The sequence below is a fragment of the Vigna radiata genome, chromosome 8 (assembly GCF_000741045.1).
Source record: "Vigna radiata var. radiata cultivar VC1973A chromosome 8, Vradiata_ver6, whole genome shotgun sequence".
In the NCBI taxonomy this organism is placed as follows: Eukaryota; Viridiplantae; Streptophyta; class Magnoliopsida; order Fabales; family Fabaceae; genus Vigna; species Vigna radiata.
In genome coordinates, this window is record NC_028358.1 from 2,858,819 (window position 1) to 2,865,528 (window position 6,710).

Below are 6,710 nucleotides of genomic sequence, written 5' to 3' on the forward strand. Positions count from 1 at the left end.
ATAATGTTGAGCAGTGATAGGCCAGTGTTAGAGCTGTCAAAATGGGTAACCCGGCTCGACCCGGCCCGACCCACCACGGGTTGGTGGGTAAACGGGTTGGCTCACTAGCTCATTTAATTACATTTTTTTTAAAATAATAAAAAATACAAACTTTCTGTAATTTAAATTTAAACAATTTTCACTCCCAAAAAATTATGTTAAAGACAATTCAAAATAATAATAAAAAGTACAATATAATCCAAATGTTATTCAAAAACAAACACAAAAGTCATACAAATAAGTTTCTTATATTCATCAGTTTTTGTTCTTGTTGTAACCCTTGACCCTTGTTCTTGTTGTAATCCTTGACCCTTGTTCTTGTTGTCTCCAAATTCACTAATAAAGATTTTCCTAATATCAGAACAATTTCGACAATCAATATGAGAGCAAGTACCATGAGAGTGATTTGTGACAGCAGAGGTTACTTTTTTGGTATACACAGTGAGTGAAGAAAGTATTTTATTTTTTTAGGATTTCATAAATAAAATAATAAATTAAAAAAAATAAAATTAGGTAGGTGGGTTGGTGAGCCAACCCGACTCACCACAGGTTCAACCCGCATGAGCCGGGTCTAAATGAGCCGGGTTGAAATCTGACCCGCATATAAATTTCGTCCGGGTGACTAAATAATAGGACTCGTTTTTACTTTTGTTTTATTTTATTTTTATTTTCATTTTATTTTTAACTATTTGATTTAGTTTTTATTTTATTTTATTATTTGGGATTTAATTTTAGTTTTCGTTTGATTTTATTGTTTTAAAAAAAAATAAAAAAAAAGAAACAAAAGAAAAGAAATAAAAAAAAAGAAAAAAAGAAAAGAAATAATAAAAAAAAAAAGAAAAAAAAAAGAAATAATAAAAAAAAAAAAAAAGAAAGAAAGAAGAAAAAAAAATAAAAAATGAATGAAATAAGAAATAAGAAAGAGAGAAGGAAGAAAATGAAAAAGGTGACGTGGTGTGTGAATTGGGTGAAGCGCGTGGGGGGAACATGGCAGAGACGTTTGGAGGATTTGGCAAAGCAGAGAAAAACGGTTACTGAATAGAGTGGAGCAGGAAGGCACAAAAGGGGTCGAGAGAGCTTGTCGTGAAAAAGGAGATGATAACAAAAAGTTTACTACCAGAGAGAGGACAGTGGCCTTGGGAGCATTGATTCTGCAAAAGAGAATAGGAACTGCGAGAGCATTTTTTTGGAACTGAACTAAGGGAGGAGGAAGAGACCCATTGGATACGCAAGGTTGGCACCGACAATCGAGTCTTCAAGAGGTAAGTAATACCTCCTCGCGTTCTTTATTTTTGTCCTTGAGCATGTTATTCTTGCATTGCTGCTATGACTGTTATGGAGAACTTTATCTATCATGTTGTGTATAATCATGTGTCTTGAATCCTTGCCGTTCTCCATCACTATCCCACACTGTCCCATGCTCTGTTTCCTCACCTGTACCCAATGGAGTTAACAACCAAGCAAAGAAAAACTAACTCAGCCTCCTTAAGTTGTTCACAACGCCACCCTATCACCATCTGCATCTCACTTCTCTTGGCCACAGCGTAACCACCGTTCCTCCCCTTCCATTCCCAACGTCCACGACCAAGCTCAAACACACAACAAAAAAAAAAAAAACACACACAGAGTTAAACAGAAACTCACACAGACACCACAGAACCGAACCAATGATACCCATGTCATGCCCCCTCCTTCACTTGCTCTAAAAGAAACCGAATATCACCTTCACCATCACATTAACACACATCCAGACCACTTCGCTATATCATCTTTTTCACTTCTCTAGCATACTCTAATGACACACATTCATCATCATATTCAACCACCATAACAAAAAAAACCAAATCATTATACTCCTAAGCTTCACTGATCCCTTCGCATTCACCCACTGCCATTGCACCCTTGCTCCCCACTGCTTTGACCATGGCCGATCATCAACAACAAATATGAATACCCACCAGAGGAATATCAGAAGGAAAGAATAACAAAAAACACCATCATCCTCAACCTGCGTCTTCAACCTGCACAACACGAAGTCATAGGGATAGGAACCAGCCAATATTCCACCCTGAACCCCTCACCCTTTTCCCATTGATCTCTGCAGTGAGACACTCGAACCCATCATTCTCAACACACCCACACGCACAAAATCAACCCCTAACCACCCTAACAGAACACCCAAACAAACACAAATAGGAAATTCCAAATCAACGCTGAAGCGCACTCTGTCTCAAAGAGGTTGAAGGTGATGACGTCGGCGATGGCAGGGCTAATCGGAGGGGGTGGCAGCCGGTCAAGTGGTGCGGTGGTGTATGGGTCCCGATCTTGGGGCTGGGTGAGAAATATTAGACCTCGTCTCTGGTGTTCGTGAGGTTGAAGTGTTGAGGCGCGAGAGAGAGAAGGGGCGCGACGCCGTGGCTGGTTTTGATTCCTGCGGAGCTGGCTGTCGCCGGCGAAGCCAAGTAGAGGGTGCTACGCCATTGGCCGGTTGGGGTGAACTGCGGAGAGGCGAGATTGTTCCCTTTTCGAACGAAAACAGAGAAAATGGCTTACTCCGATCCGTGGCCGGCACTGCGTCAGGCGGTGAGTGGTGGCCGCTTCGGTGGAGGCGACGACGCCCTAGGCCGTGGTTCGAGCCGGCCGGTTGGTGGTGGGAGGCGGTGATGGCGCGGTGGCATAGCCCGAGCTGTGCGAGAGAGAGACCTTGCGTCTGGATCCCGAGAGTGTGGAATGAATGGGGAAATTAAGAGACCCCTAAAGTTTCTGCCCTAAAATTTCTGACCTAGGGACCTTGGGCCGGCCTGGGCTGAAAAATGGCTTTGCTTCTGCACCCCCCATGGCTACTAATTGACGCCACTGCATAATGGGTTTGAGCTCATTCATTCTCTGCACCCCCTGTTTCCACTAAGTCGCGCCTCTTTTCACATGGGCTTAGACCCAATATGCTATTAAAATAAAATTAGATCTGCACCCCTGTTTTTTCATTTCCGCACCCCAGATCATTTGGGCTTAGGCCCAATCTTTGCATTATTTTATCATTTAACTTTTGGTTTATTTTATTTTTACTTTTTATTTTCATTTTTCTATTTCTTTATCTTTTATTTTATTTTTTATTTTTTTTTATTTTTATTTTTTATCTTTTTTTGGTTATCTACTTATTCATTTAAAAAAAAACAACAAATAAAAATATTTTGAAAAGGTTCAAGCACACGTGCGATCGCTCGCGTAGGCCTTGTGCGGAAAACCTTTTCCTTTTCTTTTACAAAAATTAAAAATCAATTAAAAATATTTTGAAAAGGTTCAACCACACGTGCGACCGCTCGCGTAGGCCTTGTGCAGAAAACCTTTTCCTTTTCTTAAAAATCAATTAAAATATTTTGAAAAGGTTCAAGCATACGTGCGACCGCTCGCGTAGGCCTTGTGCAGAAAACCTTTTTCCTTTTCTTTTACAGAAAACAAAATTAATAAAATTTTTTGAAAAGGTTTAAGCACACGTGCGACCGCTCGCGTAGGCCTTGTGCTGAAAACCTTTTCCTTTTCTTTTACCAAAATTAAATAAAAAATCTTTTCCTTTTCTTTTACCGAAATTAAAAGTTAAATAAAAATATTTTGAAAAGGTTTAAGCGCACGTGCGACCGCTCGCGTAGGCCTTGTGCTAAAAAAACCTTTTCTCTTTTATATAAAAATACCAAAAAATATAAAATCTTCAAAAAATAAAAACATCTTCAAACAACAATCTTTCTAAAGAACTACGTAACCCTGATTTCTCAGTCCAACTGAGAATACGTAGGAGCAAGGTCAATCCTTGTCCGGCACAAAAAACACAAAAAATATTTTGTTTCCTTTAGAGTTTTATTTTTAGGGGAAAATTAAACATTTTGCAAACCACATCAAATTCGCGTATTTAATTAATGGTACTGCCTTTGGGCAGGCGTTGTAGGGTGCTAACACCTTCCCTACACGTAACCGACTTCCGAACCCATCTCTGGTTTTCACAGATCTTGTCTTATCTTTTTATGGTTTTTTCCATAGTTTTCCAGAATAAACTATGGTGGCGACTCCAAAACTCTTTTTCGAAACCATTAATTATTTTTGGATCGTCGTCGTCCCGTCGTGATTTTTTGGTTGCGACACCCGCATATAAGTGGGTTGTATTTTTCAAACCCAACCTGGTCCGAACCCGTGACGGGCCGGGTTGGCTCGCGGGTTGTGACCCATTTTGACGGCTCTAGCCAGCGTTGAGCAATGATAAGCTAGCGTTGAGCAACGATAGGCTTGCATTGAGTGCTAGTTCTTTGTGTAGGTATGGGAGCATTTTAGCTCCTGATTGTTGAACTCTAGTCTTGTACCGTTGAGTGTAGAAAAATGTGAACATTTTGGCATGAGCTGTAGTAGGACATTGTTGAGCGCCATTGTCCAATGCAAGTTTGGAGTAATTTAGTTCTAGGACACTGAGCAGTAGAAGGGTGTCGTTCAGCGCCACATTTTGCGAGAGATATAGCACTGAGCATCAGTGTGTATGTTGTAATTTACATGGTTGAGAATATGTTTTGATATGTTGTTGAGAGAATTTCAAGGAGAAAATTTGTGATGTGGTGACGTTTAGCATATGCATTGATATATAAGGAGTAAAAATTGAGGTATCTTGAACTTTAATAATTATCATGCTCAAATAAAGTAGAATGAGTTATGTGCTAAGAGTCAAAGAAGGTCACAGGCAATGGACTGTTGGTCGTAGGCACGAAGAAGATTAATCTTGTAAATGTTAAGGTGATAACCCGTTTGTTTATGACTTTGTAAAATATACATACCACTACAATTTCACGCCTATGTTGAATTTAGTGTCAACTGTTTTGTCAATATTATGATTATTTTAAATCAAATCTTTTGCACATTAACTTGCCATTTCTTTTGTGTTTGATTGTCTATGTGTTCTCTATGTTTGCAATGATTACATTAATAGTATGGAGAATTAACAGTTGATCTAGTGTAGGATGGGAGTGGTATTGAAGTGTAGAGTTAGGATATTTAGTAATGTTATTTTGAAAAACCTTGTTACACTTTTAAATCAGTGTAATAACCAGTATATATATATATATTCTTAAATATTGTATATGTAATGTTTCTTTTAGTGATTGCATATTATTTAAATACAAGGTTACACTAACGTTAGTTTACATTAACTTTTTTTACACATCTTAATGATCTGAAATCCTATTGAAGATCCATTATACAACTAATCTTATTTTGCTTATTTTGTATACATTTTATATTAGTTTTTAGGTTTAAAGCTTTTAATGGTCCCTATTTTTGGGGCACTTTCCCAATTTCATCCCCCTTTTATTAAAACTCCCAATTTGGTCCTCAAAAGAGCCAATTTTAATCAAATTGACCCTTTCCGTTAAAAAGAGTTAACGCCGTGAAGTTTTTCTTCAGTTGGTGGATGAGGTGTTTATTTATGTTGAAACGTGGCAAGGAAGTGATGAAACGTGTCATTTGACAAAATTTAATAATTTAAAATAATTTAAAATTCTCCTCCATCATAACTCATCATCTCCTCCCCTCAATGCCCTTTAGTACTTGAAATACATAAAAGAAAAATGACACCAAAAATCTCAAGAACCCCTTTACTACATCATCTCCTTCATCCCTCCGGCATAAAAGGTTTTTCTAAGAGTTTATATTGTACTCCAATAATACACGTTCACCATCACACCCAACCACAAGAACAAACTATCTCTGTGCAACCTTTATTTGGTTCAGTTTCAGAGGGGAGCGAGGAAGCAAAGCCGAAGGTTGGTCCGCCACAAGCGGCAGTGATGCTTCCGATGCAGGCAGCACCACCGACGACCCTTGACCGACCAAACAGAGGTGTGGTGGCGCCAGTTGAAACTGTTGTTCGGAGAAGAGACAAGGAAGGAGAAATCGGCGCGGTCGCCAATGGAGACCGTGGCGGCGATCGATGACTAGCGACGCTTAGGCTTGCGGTGTGCGGAGGTTGGTTCAGTGGCGACTTTGTGTCGACACCACGCACCGGCCAGTTCGCTCCCCTCAAACCGGCCAGTTCGCTCGTCAGAATCGGAGGTGTCGAAGGTGAGTGGGTGAAATGCGTTCTCACTGTGTCGATTTGTCCTTCTTCGCATCAACAGAGGAGAAGATCTCGATCATGTCTGAATCTGACGAGATCTATAAATTTCTTATCTCTCTCGTTACAGGTTTTGAATCGCCCCTAGGAGGATTCTCCAGTTGCATTGCTAGAAGATTTTTTGTGTAAATTTGTTTTTAGCTTTGATTCAGTCCTTGCTGTTCGAAGCATGCAAGAGAACGATCATCAATTTACCCATTTGATAACGGTAATTTTTACCATTATCTATGGTGCAATTTTCTTTCCAAATCAAAACTCCTGAAGCTTGAAACACGCTTGATGCTCCTTTTAATCTAACTTTGTGAATAAACTTAGCTTAGGTTACATACATTAGTTTTCATCTCTTATTTCCTCAAATTTTGTAGGAACTTTAAGTACTTTGGAAAGGCATTCAAGTGATAAAGAGTGGAGAACTAGGGGAGAACCACATAGAAGAAATCCACAAGAAGTTCACCAGGAAAATTGGCGCTGGGCGCCACCCATTTCACGCTGGGCGTGAAAACTCACTGTTTCCAGGAGCATTTCA

General features: G+C 39.4%; 1 protein-coding gene across 1 annotated transcript in view; it reads right to left on the reverse strand.

The window, feature by feature from the left end:
* Positions 1-371: 371 nt before the first annotated feature.
* LOC106771702 overlaps positions 372-6,710 on the reverse strand; it is a 15,382-nt gene continuing 9,043 nt past the window's right edge. Inside the window, exon 3 of the mRNA XM_022785199.1 lies at positions 372-390. The gene's annotated coding sequence lies outside the window, so the exon portion shown is untranslated. The remainder of the gene's footprint in view (positions 391-6,710) is intronic.